The sequence below is a fragment of the Delphinus delphis genome, chromosome 3, assembly GCF_949987515.2.
Source record: "Delphinus delphis chromosome 3, mDelDel1.2, whole genome shotgun sequence".
Lineage (NCBI taxonomy): Eukaryota > Metazoa > Chordata > Mammalia > Artiodactyla > Delphinidae > Delphinus > Delphinus delphis.
This window is the reverse complement of record NC_082685.1, coordinates 99,600,798-99,612,563: the sequence shown is the minus strand read 5'-3', so window position 1 is coordinate 99,612,563 and position 11,766 is coordinate 99,600,798.

The window sequence follows — 11,766 nt, the reverse complement described above, 5'->3', positions numbered from 1 at the left end:
TACTTGAGTTTTGGTGAAAAATGTCTTTATTAGTCCTAAAACCGGAGTCACTGTGCATTCCCAGAAGGCGTGATTTTGTTTGATGAATAAATCTAGTAATTATCCTGCTGTTAGGGCTGTACTGCAAATGTCATAAGCGGATAAACAGAGGGAGTAAGCCTTCCGTAAATTCTCTAATTATCTATGTTGGACTACTTATCGCCTGCAGATGATTTATGAGCATATTGATATATCCTTAAGTATGTTCATTTGAGTTCACAGATGCAAATAATTAAGGCACTAGTCATTTACAAGGGAGGCTTCAGGTCAGGGTCATTTCATTATAAAATTTCAGCCTGGCTTGTACTATAAAACAAGATACAGATATAATCGCCTTGACCAGGATATTTCCTAAGAGACATTTAATTTTCTTTCCTTGTATCTGGAGATATTATTCTCACCCATTATTTTCATTAAATAAGACTTTTTCAACTTTCCTATGTCACCTATTTTTATTTCATTTTAAGAAATAGTAACTGACCTATGTTTAATGTTTCTAAATTTCTTACCAAAATGATCACTGCGAAAACCCAGAAATTCTTCAAAACATTTAAATGCCATTTAAAAATTTCCAAAACATGTTCTTCAAATACAGGTGCTTTATATTTATCTTAGACAATTTCACTTCAGGTAACTGGCTTCCTAAACTGTAGAAAGTTACATAAAGAATATTTTGTTCTCATGCCTATTTTCTAATTGACTAAGAAATCAAATATATAAATCCCTCAAAAATAATTTATTTTAATAATTAAAGCTAATATACCCATATATGATAAGAAAAAGAAGTTACTCTGAAAAGTTGAACATGAATAGTTAATAAAAGTACTTGATACTAGTTCTCCAACACATTGAATTACAAACACTTTAAGAAGATGAATGATTTTAAGATACATCTTACATATTTTGGTACTTTTTGAGCTGTGATGTGTGGAAGAAAATATACCAGTTAAAGGAGAGTGTAGACATTGTAGCATATTATTTAAAAAATTGTACAAAAACAAAAAGTTAAGCAAGCAAAAACATTCTTTTGATATTACTAGAAGTCAAAGCGCTAAATAGAATCACATGGATGTAATCATCGACTTGATTATCTGATTTATGAGTAAGGAACAAATCTCTTTCTGGCCAGATCCTTATTAAACTGAGGTTTAGCTACATAATTCTTGAAGAAGGCTACTGATGGTGTTCTCAAAGGATTTATGTCAGTTTCGGGTCATTGTATTTCCCAACTGACAAGAGCAAATTAATTGGAAACTTACGTATATTTTAAAAAAATCGAGGTTGTCCCGAGTCTCAAACTAAGAGGGACAGTGGCTCAAACCTCTAGAATCAATTCAGTCTACACAGAGCCCTCTATAAAAACTGATCTGACGTTTGATATTGGAGGCAGATTCTTAGCAGAGTTGCTACCAGTTGAAAATCAAGATTATCTTAGAATTCGGTAAATAAAGGGACATTTCTGTTTAATATATCAAGGTGGTATTTCATGAATCTATCATCATAAAGCAATTTCTTATGTGCCTTTCCTTGCTTTCTTCCTCTCCCAAAACACACGGATTTCTCCATTTCCTCCTCTACCCCCTCTCCACAGCCATGTGTAACAGTGATCACATTCACTGCTTGGGATTCAATACATCAGACTTGATATTCCACTATTCTTTCTCTTCCACTGTAGCCTAAAACGGTTAAGTATTGTAAAGCCCATTAACAAGAAGAATCCAGTTGGCTTTTATTTCAGCTTGTCTATAAAGATGCCTTAAATGCCAATCCACTTCTAGAAATTAGCTTATCATAAATGTACAACTGAAGAAATGTGTCTTATCGTACAAATTTATCAGTATTAAGTCATGAAAACTAAGTCTTAGAATTAGACCTTACAAAAACTAAAATGCTTTTCACATTTCTAGCATTCATATGCAAAAATTGACATTTTTACAAGTATTGAATCTCTGAAAAGTCCTTCTTGGCAAATTGTTTTTGCAGATTTTCCCTAACTGAGCTGAATATGCCATTAACAATAGTTTGATCTATCAGGAAAACTATATAGATATAATTCACTGTTTTGTAAATAGAATAGTTTTATAAATTAAGTCTTAAAAGTTAGTACTTGATAACAAAGTGAATCAGCTATACATATACATATATCCCCATATAAAGCAGAAACTAACACACCATTGTAAAACAATTATACTCCAATAAAGATGTTAGAAAAAAAAGAAATGCAAAAAAAAAAGCTAGTACTTGAAAAGGTAAACTTTTTACTCCAAATGTTATTTCAGCATGTATGAAATTATGCATCTTGAAAAAATCTGTAAAAGCAAATTAAAATACATAATTCATACTTTTAATGAGTTATGTGTATTCATCCAAGATGCAGCTAGAACAAAGTGAGTAGGTAAGTCTTCTGACTTCCAGTCCCTATTCCCTTATAGCATTGAGTCTAATACAGAGAACTGAAGAGCAGGAGTATAACTATACTTTCTACTCAACTCATCATTCTCTTGATATTTAAGTAAATCCAGAAATGTTAAGTATCTTTATTTTATTAAAATTTCCCATTTCTAGAATATTGTGGTATTTTTAAAAAATTCTGGTTGCTCCCTAAAACTAGTAAGAATAGATTTTTCCTCAATTACAGAAATCAAATTTTCTATTTTGCATTTCCAAATATTACCACTAAAGCCAATAATACAGGATTAATAAATATGTGGTGAGCAAAATTTTTGAAGGATTTAAACACAGACACACACAATTTTGCTTTAATGCATGCACTCATTTTCCATGGCTACTTTCTTTTCTCTCATTCAATTCCACCTCTCATTCTTTATATGTTGCCATAAGTTGAACATCTAGGGCATGTTTGTTAGGACATGGCTAATATCTTCTAGTAAAGAAGGAAAATAAAGCCGGTATTTAACAACGATTTTCTTCTGAGTGAAAATATATTGTGTTTTGTTATATGTTTATCTACAAAATGTTATATAATATAGGTTATATGGCTAATATGTATGTATATATTATATGCATTTATATGTGTGTGTACATATCTGTATATCTTTTGATATCAGAACTCTTTCTTCACTAGAATTATTTCTGAGCCAAGCATTTTTCTTTGAGAAGATGAAAAACAAAACAAGTAGTGAGAAATTGCAGTGCGCCTAAAATTGTGCTGAAACTGTGATGTCTCAGGACTGGCTCAGACATCCTGGGTGCCTCAAATTATATCATGGGAATCTTTACTCTTATGATTAGCTGTGCAGGACAATGATTCCACTGTTTGGATTGCAGTCACCGAACTGCTAGATAGCTGGGAGGCAGAGAGGGGTCGTGCAGATGTCACGGAGATCTAAGGCAATTTTTTTTGGCTTTCTGAAGTTGACTTTGTAGTATCGGGGTCAGAATGTTTTTACTTCTTGACAAATCCTTTATAGAAATAATTTACTCATCTTAACTTAAAAAGTCCCCCCAAATTCCTGAATATTTTAGGTTTCTTTTGTGCCTATTGTTAAAATAAATAAAATGGAAAAGGAGGACAAATGTAAGAAATAATAGTGTCATTGAAAGTGTCATTGCACTGTAGTTTGTAAATGATTACTTCTTTTTCAAATGAACACATGCATATTCTCTCCCCACCCCCGTCCCCCTCCCTTCTCTCTCTCCCATCCCGAAATACTGGAACACCCTTTTATTTAATGTTGGTGCCTGAAACTGGGAATGCATAGAGAAACAAGTAAATAGCAGTCTTTCTTTGTGGGCATTCAATCACTGTCAACAGCTTATTTTTATGAGTAGTAAATTTAGTTTCAAAATAAGCACAGTGAAGAAAAAGAATGTGATGCTAGAATTTAAAGAGCAATATATCACCTGACTAGTGTTCATGCATAAAATAGAATCAGATCCTATTGGGCCTGTGATAGGACTATTAACTGACCTACAAGGATAAAAGCACAAAGGTAGATATCTAATTCCCTTGCTCCCTGTGCAAGTGAACATTTTTCAAAAGAGCTAACTAGTAGAATCATTGATTTTCCTCTTTGCTACTCTTTGATTCTCACCAAGATCTGAGCTTATTCCTATTAGCAAGACTTCATTAAATCTCAGAGGAAACATGCCTGGTAAGGAAGTAAATGGAGGTTCAGGAATACCATAGACCATAATTTGCAATTTTTATAGTAATCTTATTTATGTCTCACAAAATTGCCGTAGTACTTTGGTGTTAGATACAGAACATTTCTCTAATTCTGTTGTTTTTTTTCCTTGCCATTGAGGACTTTCTTTTCCTTTTTCTTTTCAGTGAGTTTATATAACCTACTTGGAGAAGTTTGTGTGCATTTGTTTTAAAATCATTGCCTTTGATTTTATATTTGATAATAAAAAAAAAAAACAAAGGTAAACCCCAGTGCAGCTCATCATAACATTGTAACACTGAGAATTGTGCTTCTTGTTTATATATATTGTCTGTGGTTGTAGTGTTTTAATTTCCTACCATGTTATTTATTGAAAAATTATATAATATGATTATCTTTGCATGTTAACATTTTTTTGATTGGTTTACAGAGCTGAATCTTAGAACTCTTGTACAATCTTCATTCTTTCTCTAGGTTTTAAAAGTTTGTTTCATTTGCTTTTACTTTTTCACCTAGAAGTATCAAAGCTGAGGAGTCAAAATTTAGAAGAGTTAAGAATGAAATAAAATGCCAATAGTTTTCATTCTTTTTAGACTATAGGTCTTTGCTTACTGAACAATAGGGGAAAATAGGTATTTAAAAAATTTGCCAATGTTTGTAATCTTGAGAATTTACCCTTAAAACTAGTTATTCAACATCAGATGAAAGGTCATCAATAAGCAATATGAGTTGTTCACTGTATGGGATGTACTTTGGATTTTGTCTGATTCGAGTCATTTCAGCTCGGCTACTTCGGATTCTGTGATGGGATGTAGTCCAATCCAATCTTACATGTCTTATATGTGGTATGTAGTGTTTGTTTGGTTGGTTGGTTTTACTGTAACCAGCGGAAGTGGAGAGATCCATATAAATCCCCATTTCTATGATCCTCTCAGTGGGCTGTATTGAGCAAAGAAAAATTCACTTACACACCAGAATTACAACCAAAGAATTTTAATAGTGTTTTGTTTAAATTAGGTGGAAAATCTGAGAAGTATGTGTGATTTCTAAGATGCTCTGGTATGTTGCACGGGGTTACAAAGGACAAGTAGATTTTAAGAAAAAAGATAAAAATTAAGATATACAGACATTTCTTTTACCTCACACCTTTGTAAAAATTATTCTCCTCCTTTGGCCAGTAGTCAGTCTTCAGCTTCTTTTATTTATTTATTTTTGAAACATCTTTATTGGAGTATAATTGCTTTATAATGCTGTGTTATTTTCTGCTTTATAGCAAAGTGAATCATCTATACATATATGCCCATATCTCCTCCCTCTTGCGTCTCCCTCCCACCCTCCCTATCCCACCCCTCTAGGTGGTCACAAAGCACGAGCTGACCTCCCTGTGCTATGCGGCTGCTTCCCACTAGCAATCGGTTTTACATTTGGTAGTGTATATATGTCCATGCCACTCTCTCACTTTGTCCCAGCTTACCCTTTTCCCCCCTCCCTGTGTCCTCAAGTCTATTCTCTAGTAGGTCTCCATCTTTATTCCCGTACTGCCCCTAGGTTCTTCATGACCTTTTTTTTTTTAGATTCCATATATATGTGTTAGCATACGGTATTTGTTTTTCTCTTTCTGACTTACTTCACTCTGTATGACAGACTCAAGGTTCATCCACCTCACTACAAGTAACTCAATTTTGTTTCTTTTTATGGCTGAGTAATATTCCATTGTATATATGTGCCACATCTTCTTTATGCATTCATCTGTCAATGGACACTTAGGTTGTTTCCATGTCCTGGCTATTTTAAATAGAGCTGCAGTGAACATTTTGTCACATGACTCTTTTTGAATTATGGTTTTTTCAGGGTATATGCCCAGTAGTGGGATTGCTGGGTCGTATGGTAGTTCTATTTTTAGTTTTTTTTGTTTTGTTTTGTTTTGTTTTGCAGTACGCGGGCCTCTCACTGTTGTGGCCTCTCCCATTGCGGAGCACAGGCTCCGGACGTGCAGGCTCACCGGCCATGGCTCACGGGCCTAGCCGCTCCGCAGCATGTGGGATCTTCCCGGACCGGGGCATGAACCTGTGTCCCCTGCATCGGCAGGCGGACTCTCAACCACTGCGCCACCAGGGAAGCCCTATTTTTAGTTTTTTAAGGAACCTCCATACTGTTCTCCATAGTGGCTGTTTCAATTTACATTCCCACCGACACTGCAAGAGGGTTCCCTTTTCTCCACACCCTCTCCAGCATTTACTGTTGGTAGATTTTTTGATGATGGCCATTCTGACTGGTGTGAGATGATATCTCATTGTAGTTTTGATTTGCATTTCTGTAATGATTAATGATGTTGAGCGTCCTTTCATGTGTTTGTTGGCAGTGTGTATATCTTCTTTGGAGAAATGTCTATGTAGGTCTTCTGCCCATTTTTGGATTGGGTTGTTTGTTTTTTTGTTATTGAGCTGCATGAGCTGCTTGAAAATTTTGGAGATTAATCCTTTGTCAGTTGCTTCATTTGCAAATATTTTCTCCCATTCTGAGGGTTGTCTTTTTGTTTTGTTTATGGTTTCTTTTGCTGTCTTTGAAGTTTCATTAGGTCCCATTTGTTTATTTTTGTTTTTATTTCCATTTCTCTAAGAGGTGGGTCAAAAAGGATCTTGCTGTGATTTATGTCATAGAGTGTTCTGCCTATGTTTTCCTCTAAGAGTTTGATAGTGTTTGACCTTACGTTTAGGTCTTTAATCCATTTTGAGTTTATTTTTGTGTATGGTGTTAGGGAGTGTTCTAATTTCATTCTTCTACATGTAGCTGTCCAGTTTTCCCAGCACCACTTATTGAAGAGGTTGTCTTTTCTCCATTGTATATTCTTCCCTCCTTTATCAAAAATAAGGTGACCATATGTGTGTGGCTTTATCTCTGTGGAATCTAGAAAAATGATACAGATGAACTTATTTGTAAAGCAGAAATAGAGACACAGACGTAGAACATGAACTTATAGATATCAAGGGGGTGAGATGAATTGGGAGATTGGGGTTGACATATATACACTACTATGTATAAAATAGATAACTAATGAGAACCTACCGTATAGCACAGGAAACTCTACTCAGTGCTCTGTGGTGACCTAAATAGGAAGGAAATCCAAAAAAGAGGGGATATATGTATACGTATAACTGATTCACTTTGCTGTATAGCAGAAACTAATACAACATTGTAAAGCAACTATACTCTAATAAAAATTAAAAAAAAATTTTGGAGGTGATTTTTTAATCAAGACCACATTTCTGACATTAATTCTGGTGCAAGGGGAAAACAGTAAAGCATAAAGAACTTTAGCAGGAAATAATGTATTTTGAATAAAGAGGTAAGTGCTCAAGTATATAAATATGAGGCCCAGCTCAGAGTATATTAGGAGTTCTGAGGGAAGAATGAAAACCATCGGAAAACTACCAGAGGAAGATAATTGTTCACTGGTTGGATTCTGGACATTTGTTTTTCTCATCTATCATTTATAGGTATATTTTAGTAAAGGCACTATATACTAAATGTCAAAAATACTTTTTTGAGAATTATTCATAGGTGGTTTGAAAGCTAATAAAGAAGATGCCCTAATAGTACAACTAATAGTAAGGAGTATATAAGCTAGAGTGAAGCCACAGAAGTAGTGAGGATAACAGTGCCTAGCCATTTGCAGGGAAAAAACATCTGGATCCAATAGTGGTTTTGGTTGTGAGAACTGATCAAGAGACAAATAGAAGACGACACTAATGTGGAAGTCAACTGTGCTACCTGTGGTACTAAGGATGATGAGAATGATGGAGAAAGTGTGTGTGATGGGGGGGTAGAGACTAGCTAATGAGTCTTTATTACACCCTGTGAAAGACTCAATGTAAAATATTGGGTAAAACTGGAAATATAGAGTAACTTTCTTTTAAAATAAACTTGGTAGCTTATCTATATTGATACGTGTATATCAGTAAACCCAGGACTAAATAACAAAAAGGATGATGGGATGATCATCACAGATATATCATTTATTGACGCTTTATTATGTGCTGTGAATGGCAGTAAGCCTCATCTCCCTTCATTCCATAACAACCTGATGAGACAGGTACTATATTAACCCAATATAAGAAGGAAGGAATCTGAGGCTCGTAGAGGTTAAGGAACTTGCCCCAAATCACTCAGCTAGAAAGATGCAGAGCAACGACTTGGATATGGGAACTTTGATCCCAAACACCATGTTTTCAACAACTACCATGATATTGCATCCTTCTGAGGCTATTCGATAGACACTGCCACAGTTATCTTTTTATGACAACATTTTGATAATGCAGTTTATGTTGACTTAAATCTTTATTAAAGACTGTAACCAACACTTCAGAAAAACTTTACGGAAGTGTCTGTTCTCTTGGATGGCTAAGAATTTGTTCTCTACAGAATTGTTTTCATTTGAATAGTTTTCTTATGATTTAAATATACAACTGTATATTTTAACTAATATGTAACTGCTTTTAAGAGCTACCTTAATATTCTCTCCAATGCTCTTTCTTTTTAGGTCAATATTTATAATTCTATATCACTTTTGTGGAGTGGCAGTTTTAAAATAGAATGTCTAGCTTTTCTTAATACTTTGATTTGTGCAATTTGTTTGAGTTCATTCTCATTCCAAAGTTTCTTCAGGACTAATTATGTTTTGTGTGTGTGTGTATATTTGGAGTTAATAAGCTTAGATACTAGGGGGGAAAACAATGGAAAGATTATACCACAGATAATTAATAAAAATCAATTAGTTTGTTAATGAGTACTCTGTTGGTACCCAAGGTGGAAGAAACCAGCTGGGGGAAAGAAATCAGGATCCCTGAACAGGACATTTAGAATGCCTGAGTCCTGCTGAGAATTCAAGAGGAAATAACTCTAAGAAGCACTTACTTGGGTTCAAACTGGCTAAATTTCCTCTTGAGATTGCAATTCCTCTAGCTAATAAATCTAGTAAAAAAGTGATTCACCTTTACTGTATGCCATAAAGCATTTTCTGAGGCCTTAAGTACATTGCTCACTGCCCTGTATTAAAAACAAACCCATAGTTGTAAATGTCAATGACTAAGAATATTAGAGCCCTTGCATCTTTCTTGTTTTAGTAGAAAAGCTGGAAGCACCCATTACCTCTTCTATGACTTTTTACATTGTATTTATTTAAATGGCAAAAGTCAAACATGAGATGACAGGGAAATATAAAATCTGTCTTCCAGTGGTCCTTGGACAAAGCAGAAAATTCTAATGATAGCAATTGACCTTCATATAAAGTTTTTCAGAACAACCCATTCTTCCCATCGTTATATTTATGATAAGAGTATTTCCTCTCCATCATATGTAATTATGGATCATTTATAGCAGTAACAGAGAAGAGTTGATTTATATTAAAAAAAAACAACTAATTCCATTTGATGTGTTTTCTCTAAGGATTGAGGGAAAAATGTATTCTAGTGGACTGATAACTTTTATGTGAATTTTATATACGGTTGTGTTGTAAATAAACATATTTCCAGTAATTGTTATGAATCCAAATATGACAGCTAATGGGTCTCCCTCTTGGATAAAAGATAAAGTCTAAAAGATGTTTTCAGTATTGGTTTTATAATAAAAGTGTTCCAGATTCTGTGAGTTAGATTTATAGTATGGAATAAGATACATAAAACTGATATTGAATTTTTTTTTTTTTTTTTTTTGCGGTACGCGGGCCTCTCACTGTTGTGGCCTCTCCCGTTGCGGAGCACAGGCTCCGGACGCGCAGGCTAAGCGGCCATGGCTCACGGGCCCAGCCGCTCCGCGGCATGCGAGATCTTCCCGGATCGGGGCAGGAACCCATGTCCCCTGCATCGGCAGGCGGACTCTCAACCACTGCGCCACCAGGGAAGCCCGATATTGAAAAATTTTACCTAATGGCCCCCTCTAAGTATGAGTTAGAATCCTGGGGGTAAAAGATCATTGGTTTGACTCAAATAGTTGGCTTCCACAGATAACAGGTTCCTCTAATTATCTACACAATTTCTGGATAGTGAAATAGAGAGTGCTCACACATGGGTAGGAGAAAAAATGGACTGAATACATACAAATAAATGATTCATTAAGTAATGTTAGACTATTTTTAGTCAACTAAAGAAGTAAATAAGTTAGTGCTGTTTTCCTTCAAATAAATGCAGAACTGTGTGCTTAAAAACCACGTTCGTACAATGGACAAAAGTGGTATCTACACTCATTTAAGTAATTGGATTACAGTTTCCTTTTTAGTGCTCTCTGATAGTTCCTCTTTTTCCCCTAGTACATTTTTAATTTCCTAGGTGGCAAGAGTAATTGTCTCAGTTTCATGACCTTACTTTTCTTTTAATGCATGGGATTTTTCAAATGTTCTGGCATCTGCCTACATATAAAATACAATTATGCTTTATTTCAAAATATGTTGAACAATGAATGCACCTTATGTTCATTTTAGGAATACGTATAGAGATATTACACACAAATGAGGAATTCATCTGTGAATACGTGAAGTTTTGGAGCACATACGTTTATCATTTTCCATTTAACTTTCGCTATTCCATCAAGAAACTGAATAACATTCTTCATACTTATTAACTAGTTGCATTATTTTTTCCCCATCAACTAAAAAGAAGCAATTTTTTTGAAGCCATTTCTAAATTCTTGGAAACCCTGTGAACCCAAAGAGACAAACTGGCCTGACCTGTGGGATGGTGGCGGTCACCATCTAACTCCCTTCAGAGGTACATGGCCCCATGAAACATGTCAGAGCTACCTCAAACTTACACAGAATTAATATTTAGTATGGAAAATTAAAATTGTAGCTTCTGGAATGCATTTCACTTTTGGTCTTTAGGTACCACAGACTTTCACATAGGCGGTATATGATTTTACACCTTCTCTTTAAAGTTAAGGAAATCGAGACTTTAAATTACTTATTAATATTGCTAGACTTGTGATTGAACCAATGACCTCTGATATGGGAATATTTATTTATAATAAATATTTATTTATTTATATTATATATATATATATATATATTTATTTATTTATTTATTGAGGAATTTATTTATTGAGGAATAAATGCCTGCTCTATCACTAAGTACTCAGACAAACTAACCTCTCTGTGTCTTGGCTGGTTCATCTGAAAATAAGGATACTGATAATGACTATCTCATAAGGTTACTGTGATGATTAAGATAAGGTAACTTTTTAAAAGAACTTATAATAATGCATAGTATACAATTAAGTGCTATATAAGTGTTTGCAAAATAAATCATTTAATCATGTTAATGCACTCAAATCATATAAACCCTTCCTTTGAAAGACTGCCAATCAGTGGAACTGCTAGAGGTAAACACTTTTCCTTCATTTGATATTAGATACTGCATTGTTAGTTCAACAAGCTGTGGAACGCTTCATATTTGCCAGGATTAATGTTACCTGCTGGAGACTAGGAAAAGAAAAGATGCTGCCCTAAAAGAGTCTATTCTGGTTGAAGAGATTGAAACATACATCTAAATAAATAATTAAAATACAGTGTGATTGGTGCTATGAAATAGTGTTGGAAGAGCTATAAATT